The sequence below is a fragment of the Sceloporus occidentalis genome, unplaced genomic scaffold (genome assembly GCF_023333645.1).
Source record: "Sceloporus occidentalis isolate IW3139 unplaced genomic scaffold, rSceOcc1.0.p SCAF_1, whole genome shotgun sequence".
Lineage (NCBI taxonomy): Eukaryota > Metazoa > Chordata > Lepidosauria > Squamata > Phrynosomatidae > Sceloporus > Sceloporus occidentalis.
The window spans coordinates 244,971,850-244,994,875 of NW_028316981.1; the positions used below are offsets into that span (position 1 = coordinate 244,971,850).

The window sequence follows — 23,026 nt, forward strand, 5'->3', positions numbered from 1 at the left end:
GTTAACAGGAGAAAGGGGCAGAATCTTGCCCTTCCCAGCAGTGGCATCCTGGTGCGGGAACTTATGATTTCACCCTCTCCCCAATGACCTCCTCCTGTTTCACATCATACAAATTTTTTAACAATGCTTTTTTGCTAAGATTACCTCTAAATCGTAATTCCCATATACCACTGAATGTAATGTTCATAGTTGTGACATAAACAAGTAGCAAAATTAAAATTATACCATCAAATTATAATATCGTATGCACAACCTAAATGTATTTACATACACATAGTGAAGACGTGGTTAACATGTGATGTTTTAAAGAAATTTTTAAAAGAATAAAAAAATCAATTTTTCATTTTAAATTTAAATTTTGAAATTTGAATTTTAAAAAAATTCTGGGGCCTCTCCCACTGAGCTTCTCCCAACTCCCACCATCTTTTAAAGCATTTTAAAGAGAAGCAGATGAATGCCACAGCCCGTTTCTGCCAAAAGGCAGGTGTTTGAGGAGCAGTGGTGTCACCCCCCCTTATGGTGTCACCTGATACAGTCCCCACCCACCAGTGATGCAAACTGCTGCAGTCTCTCCTAGCTGGTATGTTCTTCCTCAAGAATAACTTTTACCATCTTGATCACACACTGATGTTACTTGGCCACATATGTTCTGGTTATCATCTGTGCAACGTTGGAGGGTTTGGTGAGACCTGAAGACATGGCAAACAGAGTAAATCCACAGAACCAAAAGTTTACAGTATTGAGTTCCCTAAACAGCCTATCTGTGCCTGCCTGAACACTGACATCTTCTGCAGGGGAATTCGTCTGTGTGCCACTGGTGAGATCAACGCACTATGTAAGGACTTGGTTGAGGGCCTTCTCAGCTGTAGCACACCTGTTGAAGGCCTGGTTGAGACAAATACTGGCTGCATTTTTGCACGAAGTAAAAAATACAGTTGTCTATTCAAGCTTTTGGGGCTAAATAATTTACTCTAAAATGGCTATGCAGAATTTTAAACTGTTTTAACCTTTTAACATGTGTTAGACTGTTTGCATGTTTCATATATTTTAGTCTATTTAAACTAATTTTATTGCTTTAAATTATTTCAGTCTGTTTATATTTTATTTGTAAGCCACCATGAGATCTTGTGATATAAGACAGGAAATAAATATTAAAATGAATAAATGGCAAGGAGATGTGGAAAGGAAATTCCTCTATTTGCTTTCCATATGACAAAACAGCACTTTTAGTAATCTTCAGTAAAGCTTGGTAAAATATTCTGCAAAGCAAAATGGATAGTAAAATCCAATACAGTGCAAAACTGGGTCATTTGAATGGGACCACTGCTTAATACAATATAGACAAACAGGGATGGCCTTGGAATTTCTCATATTTGTTGGAAGTGTGAACTCCCAGGAGTATGTTAAAGATGTATGGGTTGAGAAAATTACCAGGGAGTATATAAGAAAGGTATAGTAGGGAAAGAGAAAGTAGGCAGCCTACAGGACCAGTGGCAATTTAGAAAGAAAATTTCCTTAAAAAGGGGGGGGGGGAGGAGCTGACTAAATCTATGCGACAGCTGTTAGCCAAGAATGTGGATTAGAAAGAGCAAGGATTAATCTGCAAGGATTAATAAATTAATTGCAGTCATCATGATTTAAATAAAATAATATGACAGAAGAGACCATGCATTTCCAAAGCCTGCCAAAACCAGCTACAACAGATATACACCATTCTTGTGGGAAAAGGATGAGTCTTTTTCTAAGTCCAATAGGTCATTTTCCAAGTCTAATTGCATTTTGCAATGCTGTAGGGGACTTGGAAAAGTGTACATCATTTTTATGTTTATGTACTGTCTACATTTTATTGACTGTTTTTGTTCACCTGTATCTTCCAAGGGATCTATTTCAGCCTTAAAAGAAGATACCTATGGACCTACTACTTCCATGCCAACAGTGAAACAACTTCATTGTCTAGCAGCTAGATAATGAGAACAATTGCCTGTCAACGCCTCTTTCATCCTGTGATTTTTGCAAGTGTGATATACCCTCATAGCAACCATCTCAAAGAGATCATTAATTTCCTATGTCATGTTTTAAAATGCACATCACAAATTAAACTGCCTTATTTAAAAGCATATCAGGACCACATCTACTACAGACTGTGGAACCCCAAAGAGAAACCACATCTACTAGGAAATACCAGCACATTTTAAATATAAATGTGTAAACGCTTACATGCCTTTTTAGTACACTTGAGACAAGACCAAAACATTTTGTCAAATAACTGATTACATTAACTGATTAAAAATACTTTTAATCAGTTGACTAAAAATTGTTCTTAGCTTTTTAAAGCTTTTTAAAACCAGAGATAGTATATGCCATCTTACAAGAGCACATTTTTCCTTCTTTTCCTCACCTTTTTGAATATGGCACCTGTTGCACCACAAACATGAATAACTATTATCACTGTATGATTTTATTTACATGTAAACTCACATTTTTATTCACATACAAATATATGTGAATATAAGTAAGAAATTAGCACTCACAGACCAGAATCCTACTAGGAAACAGAAACTCGTGGGTATCCAATGAAACCAGCAGAGGAAAATGGAGACACATCTCAAGGTACTGATTGGATGGTTAATTTATTGATAAATGGTCCAATGCATTTTGGCCTATATATATTCTCAAAGCCTTTTTATAAATAAACCCTTCATCCAATGAGCAGCTTGGGATGTGTCCCAGTTTCTTCTGCAGATTCCTGCTAGGCCAGTTAGAACAATTATAAATCAACATAGGGAGATCCAAATGAGTCAGTGGATCTACTCTAAAGAAGACTGATAGTAGGATTCCATTAATAATTAATTAACTGATTGTTCTTTCAGTGCAAACTTATACATGTTGACTCAGAAATGCATGCTTAAACTAGCTCCTATGCATGTGGGCAGGGACTATAAGGTGGGGGGGGGGGGGGGCTTCCACTGGCAAATTAGTCTGGGACCTGAAAGGCCAAGAAAGGATCTATGACAGTCCCCTCCCTTAAAAAAAAGTGGGGGAAACTTCACAGCTCCCTTTCTATTGCATCATTTTACAAAGGTTAACAAACAGTTCTTCCAGTATTTTCAAGCACCCATAGATTTTGGTATCCACAGGGGGGCCTGGAAAGAAACCACAGCAGATACCAAGGGCCCACTGTATCAGCTCTTCCACTCAGGGATGACGGAGCTGCTTTAACATCTAAATCTGGCAGACAAGTTAAAAAAGCACTGTAATATAAAAGTCTCCTAAATGAGTATGTGTAATGATTAAAGAACCTTGCTCTAATGAAATGTTTAATTACAGTTACTGAGCAAGCTGTTTTTTCCAGAAATTAATATGTTCCTCTTTTAGGACTGCAGGTTTCTAGGAAGGAGGGAAACATGTCTTTGAAACATAATCAGTCTTTGAAAAAGCTGAGAATAGTCAACTGTGGGGGGAAATCAGGATATTCTTTGAGATAATTTTGTCCCTGGTGTTGTACATGCCATGCTGAGTCTAAGCAGTGTGGGAAGAGGTGACTCCTTTCGCCAAACCTTCCCACTGTAAAAGAAGAAAATGACACAACTCTCCCTCTCTCTCACACACACACACCTCCTGTATATATCTAAATAGTTTCTATTCCTTGCAGCTGGCATTCTGGTAAAGAAGAATTTCAAATCCTCACACAGCTCCCAGTTAGCTGCAAACTCTGACTCAGGCCCTGTACACACCGGCCATTAAGACTGGCATTGGGGAGGACTCAGGGAGTAGTGTCCTCATGACGCATGCCCGACTCTAGCCCCAGAGCGCCCTGATGCCTCGCACCGCTCCACATGGCGCGTAGCATCATGCTGCTCCTCCGGCGCTGCGTCCATATGACACACAAACGAAGGACCGCTTTTTGCAGCTCCTTTTTGCACCCTCGAAAGGCCGGATCGGGGTCATGGCCTTTTGGGAGCCCATTGTTTTTTTCTTCAGTCTTTATGCTACCAACAACGATGTTATCATGTACCCAGTCAGACTAAGCTGTGTTGGCACTACCAGAGATACAAGCTTAGCTTATTCAGAGTGAGGCAACATAGGAATTGACTTCACTCGTTACTTTGCCCTTAGTCCTCACCTATGTGACTCTCTGATTTGATTTGTGTGACATTACTATGTTAACTAATGTCTTATTAAATACTGCAACAGCAGCTAAGTGAGTTTCCAAAGAAAGGCAAACAGGTACTAAAAACTCTTTTAAGTCTTCAGTAAACAGTTTAGGTTCCACCAAAGTTTCTATTTCATGCCAAAAATGCTCCTTCTAGGGCTATTTCTTCTCAGCTCTAGTAGCTGGCCAAGGAAAACAACATAAAAATGTCTTCTGCACATCAGCTGAGAATAATGAGTCTAGAAAAGTCTAGACTGTGAAAAATACACAGATATTTTCTGTGCTATTTTATGTGTATAATGAGCCTCAATATATCTGCCCAACATAAGCCATGAAATATTTGTGGGCTAATGTTTATTAGCCGTATTGTTTTTATGACTGCAAATTAGGAATGTGGTCCTGTTATAGGCATCTGAATTGATTTAATATAGATGTTTTAATCTTTGATTAATTGATGTATTGATTGAACTATCATAAATAAACCTACAGAGAGCTATATTTCTGAACTGAGAAGCATATTAAATGACGTTCTGAAAAATCCACATGTAACGTAATAGCAGAAATCATCAAAGGTTAGATGTTCTTACCGATAAAAGAGAAAATGACCACCTACTGTTTTATAAGAAATTTGGTTAGGTTTTTTTTTCTAAAAAAATTCCCCCCAATATTGTGGGAGCAATTTGTTCATTTAAGTATATAATCTATCAATAAAGCATTGCAAACTCTCTGAAAAGATGGGATAAATGCATTCTTTGATTCCATGGCCTTTGATGGTTATCAGTGTCACGTGTACTACATATCTTCAGACTTATGAATTCTAATTCTTTCATTCTTTTTGGGAAGCCATCTGTGTCCCAAACTGCTAAACTAATGTCATATTCAAGCACAGATGTACTGGCTACATAGCAAAGTAAAACAAAATCCAAACTACACACCACACTGAGGCCAGCTAAAGGCACAAAATGCAATATGCCAGATTTTGAAGCTCACTAGCATCTTCATCAGGCTAATATGTTGGGACACAAAGGAAGGGATATAGGGAGCTTGGTTTGGCCTCTTCAACTTTTTGCTATCTCCCTGGAAGTGTGGCAGAGGATTATTGCTGTCAAGATGGGTTGAGTTTTTCTGGCACTTGTGTAATTGTAATAAATAAGTGACAGTGTAATAATCAGAGGTCCAGCATCGTTAGTGTCACCATAAATCAGAAATGGCTTGAAGGCACACAACAACAGCAGCAGCAACAACAACATGTCATACCCTCCAACATTTCACAGTTGAAAACCAGGACATGTGTGGCCAAGCAACATCAGAGTGAGGCTGAGACAGTAAAATGTATTCATGACGAAGAATACACAATCTAGAGTTTTCTTTTGCCTGAGTCTACAGGGAGGGCCAAGATTGCAGACACTCCTTTCCCTTGGCTAAATTAATTAAGTGAAAACTACTTCGGGCTTTGGACGCAGTTTGCAGCAACCTAAGTAAGCTGAGGACAAAAGGGGAAAGTGGGAGGAGGAGAGAAGAAGTGAGATGACATAGGATTAATTGGGACTGTCTCTATTAAATTAGGACAGCTGTAGGCTATGCAATATTTTGAAAAATGCCAGTAAACATCATCCATTGATTTCCTTCCAAAAAGAACCCAGCCCGAGTAAGTGCTGCACTGCTAGAACTTCTTACTGTTCAAGAGGAAAGGGGGGTGGGGTGGGGGGGAAGTGCACTTTACATTCTTGGCATTGTAGATTGACACATGCTCATTCTGAGGATTTAGAAAACAATAAGCAAAAAGCATAGTTTTTGCTGTGTTAATATGTAGGTATGTGAGGATTTGTCTCTCTTTGCATCTCTTACCATTCTCTATCTTCCCAAGAAGCTGCATATTTAAGCAGAATTTCCATCAGGACAATTAATAATGCAAAAATGCTTTTTCAAATCGTTTTAAGTACAGTCCTAGAGAGCTAGCCAAGTTGCACCAAATTTAGCTGTGGAACACAAGATGCCAGATTTAATTGAAGAGAAAGGAAAAATCACCACGGAGTTCTTTTTCTGATCAAAGATGGCTCTCTCTTTTCTGATGAACAAAATAGCTTCTTTCATAAGGTCTGCTCCAAAAAACCCAGACTCTTTCTGAAAGGTTAACCACAGAGGTGAAATGCCTCTCTGTTAGCAGAGAAGAGTTACACTCAAGGGAGGAGGAGCAAGAAGGATCCTCCATGAAGATCAGCCATATACTTCCAGAAAGTTCTGTCACCATTAATCTATTGCCAAAGCATTGCCTTCAGTGGCAGATGACAATTGTGGAGCACTCCAGATGCTGTTGGCCTGCAACTACTTACCAACCTAGATTACATATGGTAAGGAAAGCTGAGAGCTGCAGTTCAACAACTTCTGAAAGGCTGAGTGGTTCTCACCACTGCAGACCTTGCAACAAGGTTCCCCACGGACAGGTCCTCGGCCTAAATTCCTAAAATGAGGAATAGGTTGTAGTGCTGTAGAAATCTGGGGATGATTTCATGTAGAGTGGGGTATTGGAGCAATTTTAAAGTTATGGGATCATTCTAGTTTGATAGCTAGGCCACTTGAAATTCCTGTGGAATCCTAATGGAATTTGTACTACGTAACAGTTTAAAAGAACACACGTTCTCACAGCCTCGTTGCATCAATTATGCCTTGTTTTTAAAATGCAGGTTGTGCAGCTTAGTCAGACCAGCTGTTGCTCTTACATTTTAGGATCTTCATTAAGTAGTCTCGACATGTAGATGGAAATTTGCTGCAGGATAAAACACTGCTATTACAAAAAGTTTGGGTCAGTGTCATCATACACCTTTCCACCTCCAACATTAGAACTCTCTGGAAGTGCACTTAGGGTCACCCCAAAATTGTAATGGAACATATTACTCAATGTTACTAACTTAAATCTCAATTTCAAATACATACCCATGTATCTAATGCATGGCATTACTCGAGACCAGGAGTACAAAACCACTTACAGACTTGCAAAGATGCCCAAAGTAAAACAGAAGCTTTCCCTGAAGCACCTTCTGATTCTTCATATATAACATTGATCATTCAAGGCCCATAGTGTGCCATGATTGCTTTATAATTGCTTTTCTGGTGGTCTTTTGCAGTTCTCAGAAGTAGAAGTGTTCACAGACCAAAGAATTACAAGGAACACTGAACAATCAGAGCAAAATTCAACAATTGCAATAAGGTACCGTAAGAGCTTGTGAATTTTGCTTCTATAGGATCAAACTAATTGTGATGCATTTACTTTGCATGAATTGTCTGAATACAATAGACATACAGTACAATATTTCTATTATGTGAATAGTAGTGTTGGGACCAAAGAACAGGGGAAACAGACAGTAGATCCAGATTGATGTCCGGGCAACTTGCAATAGATTGGTATGGATTTCTCACTCTCGACTGTCTAGCAATTGCAGCAGAAACATTATGATGCAGTTTAGAAAAACCTAGTGGTTGTAGTAGATTCTAATGTGCAAGGTCTGTGAGCAATAATCAGTTCTGCTGTTCAAATCAAAATTCTGGGCTGAGATTCCAGAACTTTTTCATCTAATGCATGCTTTTTGCATCATGCATCAGTTTATGGATCACAACATTACTAATAAAATAACAATGTAGATCCTGCAAGGTGAACTCTCCCTGTCGCACCACAGAAAATGGGGAGAAGCAGTTTCCCTCCCTATTACAGTTTTCACCAGAACAAGACAGAACACAGGCTTTGCAAAGCTTCTATTTGCTATCCAAAGGAAATGTCCATTGTTGCCAATAGGAGCAGCCACTGAAAAGCAAATATCGGCTTATGCGAGGCAAATTTTGCCACAGCTGTAGCAGGGAGAACTCCCTGCTTTCTGTTCCCTAGAATGGAAACAACCGTTCCTGTAGTTAGTATTTATGTAAGACAATCTGTGCAATGTTCATTGGCCTTCACGAAGTTTTTAAGGAGGAGTTAGGAAGGCTTCCACTGAAATGCATAGTCAGAAGATTGCAAATTAGAGGATAGACAGAATTTGGGGAAATTACCTGTTTTTTATTACAACTCCCAGAATCCCCAGTGCTGGCTGGGGTGGATCGTGGGAGTTGTCATCCAAAGAAATAGCTTTCTAAAGGTCTTGATCTACTGAGGAAATTCCATACCCTCCAACTTTTCACAGATAAAAAGTGGAACACATGTGGCCAAGCAGCAACAAAGAGTGGTCAAGATGGCAAAATTTATTAATGATGAAGGAGATACTAGCTAGAAGTGGATGGAGTAGTTTGATTTTGCCTGAGTCTACAGGAAAGGGCAAGATACTGACCCCTCTGTCATCTTCCCCCCTCCCGCTCCGAGTTAATTACGTAGAAATTATCTTTGCTCTTTGAACTCAGTTGGTAGCAATCAATGTAAACTGAGTGGGAGGAAGAGAGAGAAAGTGGAACACTTTAAAAGCAGCTTAAAAAAATAGAAGGATAGAGGATTAATCAGGACTGTTGGAGAGCGTGACAATCTATTAAGACTGTATGAAATATGCAACAGAATTACTCAGTAAATATGGAGAGAAGCAGTGTACAGAACCAGGGGAGCTTTACATTGTGCTTTCATTTACAAATGGGGAGCCAGAGCCCAAGTAATCCATCATTCATTGATTACAAGGCTGTGCTTCTGATTAGGCAAAGTGACTGGCATACATTCAATAAGCAGTCATTACTTCTGTTATTTTGAAGGCCTCAGCAGCCAGAGAACACTCTGTTCGGATGCTTTGTATTTCAGCTGAGCTAAGACTGAATCACAGAGAAAGAACTATTCCTACCAGCAGTTAAGACACAGCATCAAAGCCTGAACTCTTTAAAATAAAGTACCGGTATATTTTACAGTGCATGGTATTTTAACAAGAAAATGGGATCTATTTAATAGGAAGCTGCATTTGTTCTTGCATTTACAAATGTATTTGTGAACTGACAAAGTATACATTGGTGCTCTTGAACAATGTTCAGAGCTGCAAACACATTCTCCATTGTTGAGAACTTTGTTGTTGTTAATTGCCCTCGAGTTGACCCTGGCTCATGGTTACCCTGTGAATGAGACAAGACAAGACCCCTATCCTCCACTGCTTTGCTTAGGTCTTGTAGATTCAGGCCCATGACCTCCGATTGTGTCCATCCATCTGCCATGTGGTTTTCCTCTCCTTCTCCTTCTACCTTTCCATCCATCTGGTATGTGGTCTTTCTTTCCTTCTACTACTTTCTATCTTTCCTAGCATTATTATCTTTTCAAAGATGCCTTCTCATGCTTTGGTCAAATTATGACAGCCTCAGTTTGATCATCTTGACTTCCAGGGAGAGTTCAGGTCTGGTCTGTTCAAGGACCCATTGGTTTTTCTTTTTGACTGTCCACAATATCCTCAACACTTTTCTCAAGCACCACATCTCAAATGAATTGATTTTCTTCTGATCCGCTTTCTCCACTGTCCAACTCTCACATCTGTACATGATGATGGGGAATGCAATAGCGTGGAGGATTGTAACTTTACTGCTCAGTTGTCTATTTTTAGAATCTTACCTAGTTCTTTCATAACTGCCCTTCCCATTCCTAGTCTTCTTACTTCTTGACTGGAGTCTCTCTTCTGATTAATATTTGATCTAAGTTATGAAATCTTTAAGTATTTCAATATCCTCATTGTCTAGGTTAATCCTCATTTTCTTGCTTACATTGTCTATGTATTTCCTCTGTGGTCATTATTTTTGTTTTATTTATGTTCAGCAATAAGCCTGCCTTTGCACTTTCTTATTTGACCTTCCTTAGTAAATGTTCCATGTTTCTGCTAGTAGTTTGGTGTCATCCATATATTTTAGATTGTTGATATTCATTCTTCCTATCTTTATTCCTTCTCCTAAAGTCTCAAGATATATACGGTAGTGATTTAGTAAAATGGTGTCCCTCATATAAAATGGCAAAATCAAGCTTTGCTTTTTGGAATTTAGATGATGATGATGATGATGATGATTTATTTCTATCCCACCTCTCCCATAGGATCTGTCTGTCTGTCTGTCTGTCTTCAAGCTCTGAATGGTTGAATGCATGGATAAAGAATCCGTGGATATGGAAGACCAACTGTACTAGAACTCAGGGTCATCTGCTGATGCTGGAAGGTGGGTGATTAAGAAGCACTTCACAAAGCTAATAATTAATCTGTGGAACTCACTGCCATAGGAGGTAGTGAGGACTTCCAATGTGAATGACTTTAAAGGTGAGTTCAATAAATTCATGAAGAATAGGGCCATCAGTGACTACTACTCAAAATGTCCATATGTTATTGCTGCAAAAAGAGCCAGTGTGCTTCTGTACATTTGGTTTCTGGAGTCGAAGAGATGGAGGAAGCTGCTACACTCATGTCCTTCTTTTATGCTTCCCATAGGCTACTGATTAGCCAATATGCAAGCAGAATATTGGACTAGATAGGCGTTAGGTCTGATCTAGCATGTCTTTTCTTAAGTTCTTATGATGGGTTCTTAGGATGTGACTATAGTGAGCACTGCTTATATAGATTGTTCTTTTAGTCTTAGCACTGTTCAGGAAACTACTTATGGCCCAATAGCCCTTTACAATTTGGGTCCAGTGTAGTTAACAGAGTACACATCCAGGCCACTGGGATGGCCCAAAATATTGAAATTTTCCTTGGAGGCAATAATCTGGGGTTGATTTGGTCAGGGGCATGAAGCTGCTGATGAAAGATGAAATGAGAAGTGAAAAAATGACTTTTATATCAGAGAAGCATAACCTGTATAGCAGTGGAGCACAAGCCATAATTTCCCACATACACACTGCTCATATGAATAATCTGTACTCCAGAGCTCCCAATGTCTCTCTCCTAAAACTGAATCCCTACACATTATGCTGATACAATAATGGACTGATGTTCTTCATTTCACTGGGCTATTGCACCAGAATTTTTGTCCTGGCTGAAGTTTTTGAACTGCCATCAAAAGTAGCACCCTATATAGCATGTTAAAGCAATCCATTCTACGGCATATGTGACTGTCTTCCCTCTCCAGAAATGGATACAGTGGACAAACTAGTGTAAGCTGAACAAAAGCAACTCTCTGCCTTTGGGAATCCTGAGCATGCAGGAACACCTGGGCCAAGAACATTCTTACACTGTAAATCCAGCCTTGCAATGTTTTCCAGAAATATGATGACATCAGATCACTAGATCAACTGTCTTCATAATCAAAATCAGTTTAAAGGAGAAAGAACATGTATATCAGTTTTGAAAATGTAAATAATTAAATAATTAAAAATCAGTTTTTAAGTTAGGCTTGTTCACCAACCTGGAGTCCCATTTGGGAGAAAAGTGGGATATAAATCAAATAAATAAATACAGCACAAAACATGGCCAATTGTACTGTCTAATTGTACTAAGGCCCTATATAGACTGGCCCGAAAGGCCGGCCTATGGGCGGAGTCGGGATGCAACACCCTAACGATGCATGCCCTGACTCCGCCCCTAGGGCGCCATGATGTTGTGCACTGCTCCAGATGGCGCACGGCATCATGGCGTGCCTCCAGCACTGTGTCCAGATGATGCAACACCAAAGGGGCGTCATACAGCCATGCCGCCACAACTATAGCATCCTTTGGAGAGTGCAAAAAGGAGCCGCTTTTTGCGGCTCCTTTTGCACCCTCCAAAGGCCAAATCAGGCTGCATCGTGAGGTTGCCACGGCCCCAATCCGTCCAGGAAAGGGGCAGCATCCCACCAGAGGTCTAAAAGAACCAATTAAGGCTGACAGTTCAGGATCATCCCAGGCTCTGGTTTTTCCAGGCAAAAACCATAGACCTAAGGAGAGCCCTGATCATGTCATTAAGAGTTCTGTATTAAATACTCACTACAGTTGCTCATTCAGACACAGAGAGAGGGTGTTCCTAGATCAAGGTGAAATGAAGAAATTATTCCTTCTCCCTTACTTATGGAGATCGCATAAATAACATATAATCCAACCTACTTACTTCTAGCCCGAAGGTGAATGTAGAGCAGAGTGGAAGGTGAACCTTGACACCACAGTGACTGGGAGGCAATGAGAAAACTAACTTATGCCCGAAACAGAGAGGCAAATTGATGTGGTTTCCCACCGCGTGCTGGGCATAGCGTTTAGGTGACGCATGCCCCAAACATGGCAGGAAACTGTGCCGATGCTATGTCTTTAGAAAAGAACCAGGCCAAAACGGAGCAAAAAAATCAACTCCTTTTTGCAGCCTGGTTCAGGACCACAGCAGTTGCTTGGATCGGGAACGGGTGCATGCAGTCACCACAGCCCTGGTGTGAATGGCACCGGTGCAGCCCTGCCACATTTTTTTCTACCCATCTGTTTCGGTCCTTAGTAAATCCATAGACTTCTTGGGTGGTCTTGCAAATATGGAGCTTCTCTCCTAGCTGAGTTGCATACAGCCCTTTCTTCTCGGCTGGAGCCGATTCTTCCCATTCACCCACAAAACTAAAGAATTAGCACTCTTACATCCTGCCTGGAGATGACCCTAGAAAACCTGAGACTCAGTGTCAAGCCCTGCCATCTGGCATCCCTTAAACCAATAGAGATGCACTCCCTTTATCTAGTTACAGGTATAGATTATCTGTTCTTTCAGTCCCCTGTCCTAAAGTGCAGTAGTGAATGCTTACCTGAGGAGACCGGCTCATTCTGCCTGAGCATATCTTCCACAAACTTCCTAATGGTCTCCTCTCCTGGCACTCTCTGGCCAGATGCACAGCTATGCTCTTGTGGCATCAATATTTCCTGGCCAACAGTTGGGCTGCTATTGCATTTGATCTCTCTATCAACACTGCTGGAATTCTTACAAAAGTGATGTGGAATGTATGGCCCTACAAGTATTACCATATTGTAGTTTCCATTGTCCTCTACCACTGGTAGAGGACTGATGGAAGTTGCTGTTGGGAATGTGGGGCTCACCAGAATAATCTGCCCCACATTCCCCACTCATAGGGCTTCTTTGTCTTTTTTTTTTTTTTTAAATGGCAAACTATGTTTTTAAAAACAAACAAACCTGTAATTGTGGTAGTCACCTTAATATTTAAAATAAATTAAATTTCAAATGTTTGTATTCTTTTAAAAAATGATAAAATTAAATTTAATAGCTTAACTAATGCCAGTTGATCATAAAAATCTAATTTGACGAACTGCAATTTTTAAAAAATTACGCAGTGCAATTTTTATCATCATGGCTTTCCAATGGCAAGACTGAACATCATTTTAAGGAAGAAAAACAAAGAAACACTCATGCAATTCAGTGAATCTCATTACTGCCTGGCATTGATTTTTAGTTAGAGCTGCTGAGCGCAGAGGAAAAAACCTTATGCAATCTGAAAATTGATGGGCTTTTACCAATGCTGCTGCTGTACGGTACATCCATCTTTTAAAAGAGAGAGAGAAAGCAGGATGCTAGCACTGTAGCATTTGCTAGTCACTCTGACACAAATTCGCTTCCTGTAGCTTTAATTCAATATCTACTGTGTTGACTAAAGGAATGTAAAGAATGTTCTGACAGACCTTCCAGTTAAAGGCTTCAAATGAGGGATTCTGGTCTTTCTTTTCCAAAATTCATTCATGCTTTATATTTCTTGGCTTGTAAATTAAGTATTTTAATAGCTGGACTAGGTAGCAGAAAACCTAGATCCACCTTTGAATGATGATATGCTGCCTTGCCTATGTGTTTATTGGGGAGGGCGAGAGAAATTATTTATCTTTTCCCACTTTACAAAAGTTTTAATAAATTATTTTAAACTAAGAAAATGATCAAATAGTAATTCCTTTTAGGATAAATACAGTACCTGGAGATTTTTAGTTAAAGGCTTGCCCAAATCAGTGTGACGGAAAGTAGTGGTCCAGGAGACACCAGTTACTGGTCCCTGGAGGATTTCAAAGAAAGAAAGAAATATGGTACTGGTTCCTGGGAGAAAATCCTGCTCTTCCCTCCGCCATCAGGTAACTTAAGATGCATGGGCCTACATCAAGTAAGGAACCATTCACTGCAATACACAGATTTAATGTAGGTGAAGGGTCTTCTTTTTTTTTTTAAATATTTTTTAAAAAATGAATTGGCTTCCAAGCTGCCATTAATAGTGTGCCCACTTTTCAGACACAAGCTGTGAAGCAATCCTGCTGGGTAACCTCTATTTCTTTCAGCCATGCATGCTGCATTAAACTCAAAGGAGTTGTGATCGTTAGATGTACTCTTTGCGCGCATACATTCTAAACTACTGCCCTAGCATTCCTTGTGCATTTTATATAAAAAAACACGAATAGAAATAAACAGAGTTTTCTTTTCTTTAACACTAGGGTAAATGCTATTTTTATGAAGCTGCATAAAAAGAACTAAATGGAATTCCAGACCTGGAAATATATGCACAACCTTTCTGTTAGCACCGTTATATAATAAGAAAAAAATATTTTTGACATTTAAGAAACAAAGAGGACCATGACACTATAAAGATAAACAAATTTATTATGACATAAGCTTCCATTGGCATTGTCCATTATCAGATATGTGAAGTTTATACTTAAGGTTGGCAAATTGATATGCACATGCTGGGGATGGGAGGATGTAAATAGCCAGGATGGCCCTTTTTCTGAGTAGGGAGATCAATACACAAAATGCTGAGGTGAATCTTTCCCTCCCAGATCATTATTTTAACTGTTATTTTATAGAGATCTTACAGAAAGAGATCACTGCCTCATCGAGTGGGAAGCAGATTTTATCTTATGTGGCCCACTAATGGGGGAAAACCAAAGAGCTGAGGCAGAAAGTAGAGGGCTAACATAATCAGAACATATGAGGCTGCCTTACACCATGTCACACTGTTAGTTAACATAACCATTTTAGATGGACACCAACGCTCCAGAATCTTGAGTAGAAGATTTCCACATCACCTATCACCTGATCATTTTAACTGCAGATGCCAGGGATACATACAACCAGACCCAGATGCTGGGGCAGATTTGTTCATGGACTAGAAAAAATAATGTGTAATTGCATATCTGAGTGCAGGAAGCAAGGTGAGAACCAAGACTATATAAGACAAAACACTTGGTCAAGATATGTAGCATTCATCTAGAGAGATTCACATGGATTCTCTACCTTACAGGAACATATGCCAAGCCCATTCTGCTTCCAGCACTGGGCAGCGAAGTATCTTTTTAAGGTCACACTTAATGTATGACAATGATGGGCTTCTCCTGTTCTGTTAAGAGGTATGTGTGTGTATAAGAGGTGTGTACCTCCTATGACGAAAACACAAAACAGGAGAAGTCCATCACAATCATACTTTACCTGTGTGACTATAAAAAGACATCTTGCTGGCTAATGCTGGAAGCAGAATGCAGGTCTGAACACACCTAACTCAATTGCCAAAGGCCTACTTTTCTAAAATGATGCCTAAAAACTTCACACTCTGTATTAATGACTGTCACAGATATCAAAAGTACTTTATAACCTTTCTGCACCATTGGAAAGGGTTCCGTAAAATGAGCCGCTTGGTAAAAAGATGCTGAATACATATCTAAAAATGATTGTGTTTCAATTATCAAGTCATGCTAGATAAATGATGAGGATTTTTTATTTTATTTTTAATGAACTGAGCATATGGAGCTTCTCAACCATACTAAAGACTGTATTTACAAATCTTATCATATTCCTAACTCATGTGGAACCTAGCTAGCTCTTTTTCTTAAGCAGGGGTATGAAGAAAGAAAAGATGCCAGTATGTCTAAATTCAGTTGAATAATGGTAGGACAGTTACTTCCTTTTGAGAGCTGAAACCAAATGCACAACTGTAAATAATTCTTCCTATATGAAACAGTTATAAGTTTGACATTGGTACATCTTCACGTCTTTTCTTCATGACTGTTAATGATCTTTTATAATTCAACGGCTTGTATATTTTATGGAATGTAAGGAATGACTGTTCCTATAACACCATTCTTTACTTTTATTTTTTAGAAAAAAAAAATCTCAGTACTGAACACAGTAAGACTTCCTACTGTCTAGACATGTATAGATTTATGCTATAAACTGGCTTATGCAGTACAAGTTTATGTTGTAAACGACAAAGCAGAAAGGACTTTAAAATTAATGATAGAAAAATAATTTTTTCCTGCATATATGTAAACATCTGCACCAATGTTCTATTTTAAAAATAAAATAAAATGAAGCTTAATTTAAACTTAAAATAATGGTTACTTGGGGGAACAGCCTTGAAAGGTATATGTAAAACAACCTAAAAGGAATATTTATGTAAATATATGGACTTTCATTTTTAAAAGATATAAACATGCAAACTTTGTAGAAAATGCTATATCATATTGTACCTCTTAATATGTTGTTAAGAATAAAGGAATAAAATAAAAATCACCAACTGCAAATTTTCAGTCAATCTCTTCTTTTCACTATTTGAAGAAGAATGATGATTCAGGAGAATCAGCTTACAAATTGGAGCCCATCTCTGAAGTTTCCCAACTCTAACCATGTTATAGACTTATCTGTTTTAAAACTGCTCCCCTCCACCTCTTGCTTCATTACTCTCTGAATACGAAACCCAAGATGAAGAGGTTTTGAACCTTTGCCATGGTTCGATTTCTCCCAGAAGGAAGATGTAAGGTATGAAACAGATTCTAGCCTCTGTTGAAAGATGCTGAGGTATAAAGTTCTCCCCAGACCCCAACCAGCATCCCTTTGCAGTCCAAAATCTGTTCTCATTCCTTTGGTTCCTCCCACGCCTTCATTTCAAATCCTGTATTATTTCAGATGCCTTCCCCAATATGAAGATGGGATTCAAGCATTTCTCTCCAGTGTTGCCAACAAGCCTCAAAGATATTCCCCCGAATGTTTTACCAAAATCCAGAATCCTCAGAATTCCCCAATATTTACTAGAATATTCAGTCATAATCCCTGGAAATAAATAAATTAAATTCCCCGGACTCCGGGGAAATCCCCAGAAATTGGCAACGCTGTTTCTCTCACACATTCATCCCAGCCACATATGCCTTGTTTGTTATGCAACATGCATCTATAATGTATAGATGATTTTGGAAAAAGAGGCAGAAGAGACTTACCTGAGGAAAATAAAACTGATCACTCTGCTTCAGTTTTTGCCTGTCATAGTAGCCAAGGTGCTACCTTTCTTCTGGAGGGCTGATAGTTGGCTCTCTTCTCCTACCTACCAAGCTGGCCTTCCTATCCCTTTTATTTCTCTCCCCTTTGCATCCCACTTGGCAGGTTTTCTTGGATGCTGTTCTGTGCCTTGCATGTGCTCCAGGCGCTCTATTACAGCTCCTCTCCTTCTCTCTTCCTCTTTGCCTGCCTGGACTGTGGCTTTAATGCTCCTGTGCGTGAGCGACAAGCTCTCTCCTGCTTATGCACATCCTCTCTCCTCTCTGGGCTGGACCAGCTCTAGCTCTGGCAGCTGCATCAGACAGTTGCTATTAGTACCTAGATGGCCAACTTCAACTAAGCTTTTAACTGCCATCTACTGAAGAAAAGTGGTATAACCAGCTTTCCAACGGGCTGGGCTCTTCTTTATTTATCCTGAGACACTTGAGCAAGGCTGGTCAAAAGATTGCATGCCCACTGCAGAAATAATTCGGTTTGACACCACTTTAACTGCCACGGCTCAGTTAAAGTGATATTAACCTGGATTATTTCTGCAGCATGGATGCAGCCACAGCTTCCCTCACATACTTATATTATAAACTATATCCTTTTGCTGCTGTCTGTACATCACAGATTTCAGAGTTTAGAGACATTGCTCTTTCGGATGACAACTCCCAGAATCCTCAGCCAACAGACCCATGCCCATCCATGCACCAATTTCAGGCAAGGGCTTTTTGTTTTAGGCAAGCTTTTAGGATATACTCGCTTGCAAACAGGTTTCTTATTGGGATGTATGCTTTATTGGTTGTTTTAACTTTTGAATGCTTTTAAAATAATTTTGTAGTATTTTAAATGGGATTATTGTAATTGTTTTGAAAATTATATTGTTGGGGTTTAATTTCTTCTGTGAGCTGCCTTGGGTCCCACTCTAGGAGAAAGGTGACATACGATATAAATGCAATAAATAAATAAATAAATAAATAAATTCAATGGCTATAAATTAGACATAATATGTGAGTGTAATGAACTGCATTATCAACATTATCATTTCCTACCTCACATACTTCCCACCCCGATACAGGATAGAGGAGTGTATTAAAAATTAGAATATATTTTAAAATGATCAGGAGTAGATGGAGCTGCGATCACCATGCAAATAAGACATTCGGACCCTGTAACCCCCAATTTGTTTTCTCAGTGAAGAGACAAAACTGCTCAACACATGCTCAGAGGTATTCTTGTTTTGTTATTATTTCACAGGGACTAAAGACATGTTTGACAATGCTGTATAAATTAAAACTTTTTTTAAACTCAAAATCAGTACCACAGTGATGATAGATAAACTGTAAATATAGATGGATTTTTGTGATATAAATGTCACAGATGATCATTGAACTGAATTGTCTGTTTCACATATAATCCCTACAGTGTACAAAGGATTTTAAAATAGCTCTTTTTGCTATTCCACATAAAGAATGTCAACACTTGTTCACAAATAGAACACAAGAGACTCAAAGTGACAAGATTCACTGTGTAGGTACAGTAACCTGAAAAATAATTCAGCTGATGTTGTCTTGGCTTTTATCCTGAGTTACATCTTATGCTAAAGTTAGATAGGGTTTTTAAGGAAGGCTTCAAACTTTTAACTGGTTCAATCACTAATCAATAAATGCTGTGGTTGATCTATGGTTAGGCTCCCAGTTTTCGTTGCTCAGGTTTAGAGTACCAAAACAGATCATTTGAAGCTTGTAAAAATAAAATGAGGGATAAAATAACAGAATAGGGCAGAAACGAATGGTGATTTTTTGGGTTCAGACCTCCCGCACCCCAACATTATGAAGTAGCAGTTATGTGGTAACATGCAAATCATATTTAAAAGTCTGTTTAAAAGTCAAACAATTAATCCATCTGCATCAATGGGATCAAAAAAACTCTGTACCTTTCTGTCTGAATATGTTGCTTTCCATTTCTTCCATTGGGATGTGCTCTAAGGTGTCGTGTGTCGTTGTTTCCAATTTATGGCGAGCCTAAGGCAAACCTATCACACAGTTTTCTGGGGCTGAAAGTGTGTGACTCTCCCAATGTCAGCCAGTGGATTTCCATGGCCAACTGGGGAATTGAACCTTGGTCTGCAGAGCCATAGCCCAATACGCAAACTACTACACCATGTTACACTCCCCCCTCCAAAAGCTAGCCTAATTGCCTCAGCAACAGAGATGTGTTCCCTCAATCCTAAAAGAACAGCACTTCAGGTGGAGAATGGGTGCAAATGAATTTAAATAAAATGTGTCAGCTCATGGGAGGTAGATTTTTTTGTATTCTCTTTGTGTGTGGGAGGGAGGGAGACTGCTCAAGAATCTGATCCAACATCAAATTATGTAACTGGGCTTTCTGTCTTGAATAACAATATGCAACTGCAAGCATACAAGGATGGGTTTTTGTTTGTTTTGTTTTGTTTTGTTTTTTTAAAAGAAGACTTTTATGTTAAGGAACAGAATACACAGAAGTTTGACAACACAATAGGACCTCAATGATCCTTAAGTCCACAGGATGTGATGATCTGCTTCCAGAGACCTGCCTCTGCTTCTTTTAAAGTCAAGGTGTGTCTAGAGATGCATCCCACAACCATATGTCTCAGCAGTGGGAATGCATTTTTTCTTCCTCTGAATTTGTTCCCTTGTATTAGCCTCTTGGGCTGAAGAAGGCCAAAAGATGTGACTCATTTCAAGGCAGAAGGGCAAAATGAGGGTGTTTCCCCCCACAAAAAAAGCATTCTGCCCCCAAATGATTTTTTTTCCTTCATTGCCTAAATTTCTACCACTGTAGGAATTTAAACCTTCAATATTCAGACATACAGTTTAGGCAGGCAAAGAACAGGCACAACCAAAATTACCAAGAGAATGGGAACACGGCAAGTGCAGGGGTTCTAGTCATGACCATAGGAATGATTTTCCATGTTCCACTCACTGCAATTGTAAAAACTTGGGGATTGGAGGAAAATTTCATTTTGGGGGTAGAATTTCTATGGAGGGGGCAATGGTCTCCCTCCCCCCCAGCGAATATTCAAAGATCAATTGATTTTTTTTTCTGAAACTGGCAAAGACACTCCCAAGGGTCTCTGGATTTACTGATATAGCTTCCCCTTTCCAACCACTACCATGTCAGGATGCCCAGGGAAGCCACTGAGATCTACAAACATCTGGATAATTTCAACCAGAAAGAAGAAACCCTTAAAGTGAACAAAATTTGGCTACCAGTCCTGAAGAATAGCAAAATAAGGACTCAGAAAATGCAAATGGGAAACCATTCAGAGTCAGGGGCTTTCCCAGAAGATAATTAATCACCAATTAGCAGACATTGTTTCCTCGTTTGCATTAACCTCCCAGGCTGAGGCCAGCCATCAACACAGAATAATACACATGCAAATCACTCCTGCATTCCCAGGCTCACACAGTATATATACACCCAAGTTTTCCAGGCAAAGCATTCTCTGAAGATGCCAGCCACAGATGCTGGTGAAATATCAGAAAGAAACTCTGCTAGAACATGGCCACATAGCCCGAAAAACCCACAAAAAACTATGGATGCTGGCCATGAAAGCCTTTGACTTTACAATGAAAGATACAGGTGCTCTCTCCAGTTTTCACTCTGGTAACCCTAAGGCAAAAACCTTTGTTTTGGTAGGTCTTTGAGGACCTACTGCTCATTGGTCCACTTGCAAATGTGTTATCTAAATTTGTTGTTCTTATCAATGGGCATGTTTTTAACTGCTTTCAATTCTACTGATTGTTTGTTGTGGCATTTTGGGGAGGTGTCTATCCTTTTTTTTAGGCCTGAGCAACAGGTGTCTTGTGAGATGCCCTCAATGACTGAAAATGCAATAAAACAGCCCATACTTTCCCCCAGAGGCTTCAGTCTCCTGTAAAAGAAGGTTCCTTCATACCTTCAATAAATAAAATAACCCTCTATATATCATATTAAGACCCTCCTCTCTGACATCTGGCTTGATACAGATAGGGAACTTTCACATGATTCCTCATTTCCACCCTGAAATGGTACAATCCAGACACAAGTTTTCTACTTTGTCTCCTCTTTATGAATTTGTAAGCCTATGGTATGGGGTCTGATATGGGGACCCTGCTTTTCTACAGTGTCAGTTTTCAGGGTAAATGTCAGGAACTGGCTGCTAAATCTTTCCTGAAAATGCTTCTGCTCGGCCTCATGAAAAGAGCATCTGTCATCTTTAAAACTAAAACCATGCTTTTAAAAACCATCCTTCAGATGATGCTGACCTAGTTTTATGGCACGCTCTAACGACTGCCCTAAAAAGCAGCAAAATATTTGAGCAAAATCTGTAAGAACATATCTCAGTGTGGTCCTGTTTTGCAAGAGAGTTTGGAAGTGGTGGCCTGGTGCCTGAGGTGGCGCTTTTTGGCAAATGCCCAGTGCATAAAAGAACATTTTGTCTTGTCAGCATCTTGCTGACAGTAAGAGCCATTTCCCTCATGAATTAGGAAAAGAGTGCAGGGAGAGCATGTACTAGTGCAATGAGAGGTCTGTTTAAGCCTGCGTAGATAGATTCACCAAATGTCTCTTTTTATCAGAAAGAGCTCCTTTTTACTCATTCCTCTTCCAGATGACATGCTGAATTGCTGTCAGTGCAAATTACTTGTGTTGCTCTTCAAGGTTCACCTCATTCTACAGTAGAACAGGAGACCCGTTTTCACCTTGAGGGACACATTGTCTCATGGAGAACCTTCTGTGAAGCATTTGGGTGAGATCAACATCACACTCCTGATTCACATGTATGCACCCATGCACATGCACATATACATGTATACACATGCACCGCCCCTAAAGTCTATTCTTATTATGTAAGTATAGTGCTATGATTCTACTTTGGCCTGTTTCAGTCCTATGGAATTCTGGGATTTGGAGTTTTGGGAGGGGTTCTTAGAATTCTCAGCCAGGGAGCTGTAGTGCCTCACCAAACTACAAACCCCAGGTTTCCATAGATGCAACCGTGGCAGTTAACATGGAATCATAATGCTATAATTGCGTAGCATGAAAGGGCTTCTATTCAGACATTCACTGTCTGGATTAATTAAACACACAAATGCCCTAGCAGAATTAATTAGGTCAGATAAATATATAAATGTCATTACAATAAAAAACAGCACTGAAACTTTCAGCTTTCTAATTTTATACTGCAGAGCTAGTGTGGCATAGTGGTTTGAGTTGACTATGACTCCAGAGGCCAGGGTTCAATTCCCAGCTCAGCCATGAAAGACACTGGGTGACCTGGGGCAAGTCACACATTCTGAGCCTCAGAGGATGGCAATGGCAAAGCTCCTCTGAACAAATCTTGCTAAGAAAACCCCATTTCAGACTTGAAGGAACATGACAATAACAACAACAACAATAACAACAACATGGTATTGCTTACGAAAAACAGTGTATTGGAGTGGTTTGAGTGTTGGAGTAGGACCCTGGAAGACCTTGCTTTAAATCCCACTCAGCCATGGAAATTCAGTAGGGGACATTGGGCAGTTCATACTATCTGTCAGAATCTGGGATGTGCTCTTTTATAATGTAAAATCAAAGGCTTTCATGGCCAGCATCCATAGTTTTTTGTGGTTTTTTGGGGCTATGTGGCCATGTTCCAGAAAAGTTTCTTCCTGACGTTTCGCCAGCATCTGTGGCTGACATCTTCAGAGAA

General features: G+C 39.5%; 1 protein-coding gene across 2 annotated transcripts in view; it reads right to left on the reverse strand.

Annotated features, from left to right (window-relative positions):
• Window positions 1–19,365, reverse strand: part of LOC149323700 (GTP-binding protein Di-Ras2-like) — a 28,844-nt gene extending 9,479 nt beyond the window's left edge. Inside the window, exon 1 of one of the 2 annotated variants that reach the window (XM_089491207.1) lies at window positions 19,247–19,365. The gene's annotated coding sequence lies outside the window, so the exon portion shown is untranslated. Of the gene's footprint in view, window positions 1–17,270; window positions 17,624–19,246 lie in introns of those variants that run through there. The other variant, XM_089491202.1, reaches the window with a different exon arrangement.
• Between the last annotated feature and the right edge of the window lie 3,661 nt (window positions 19,366–23,026).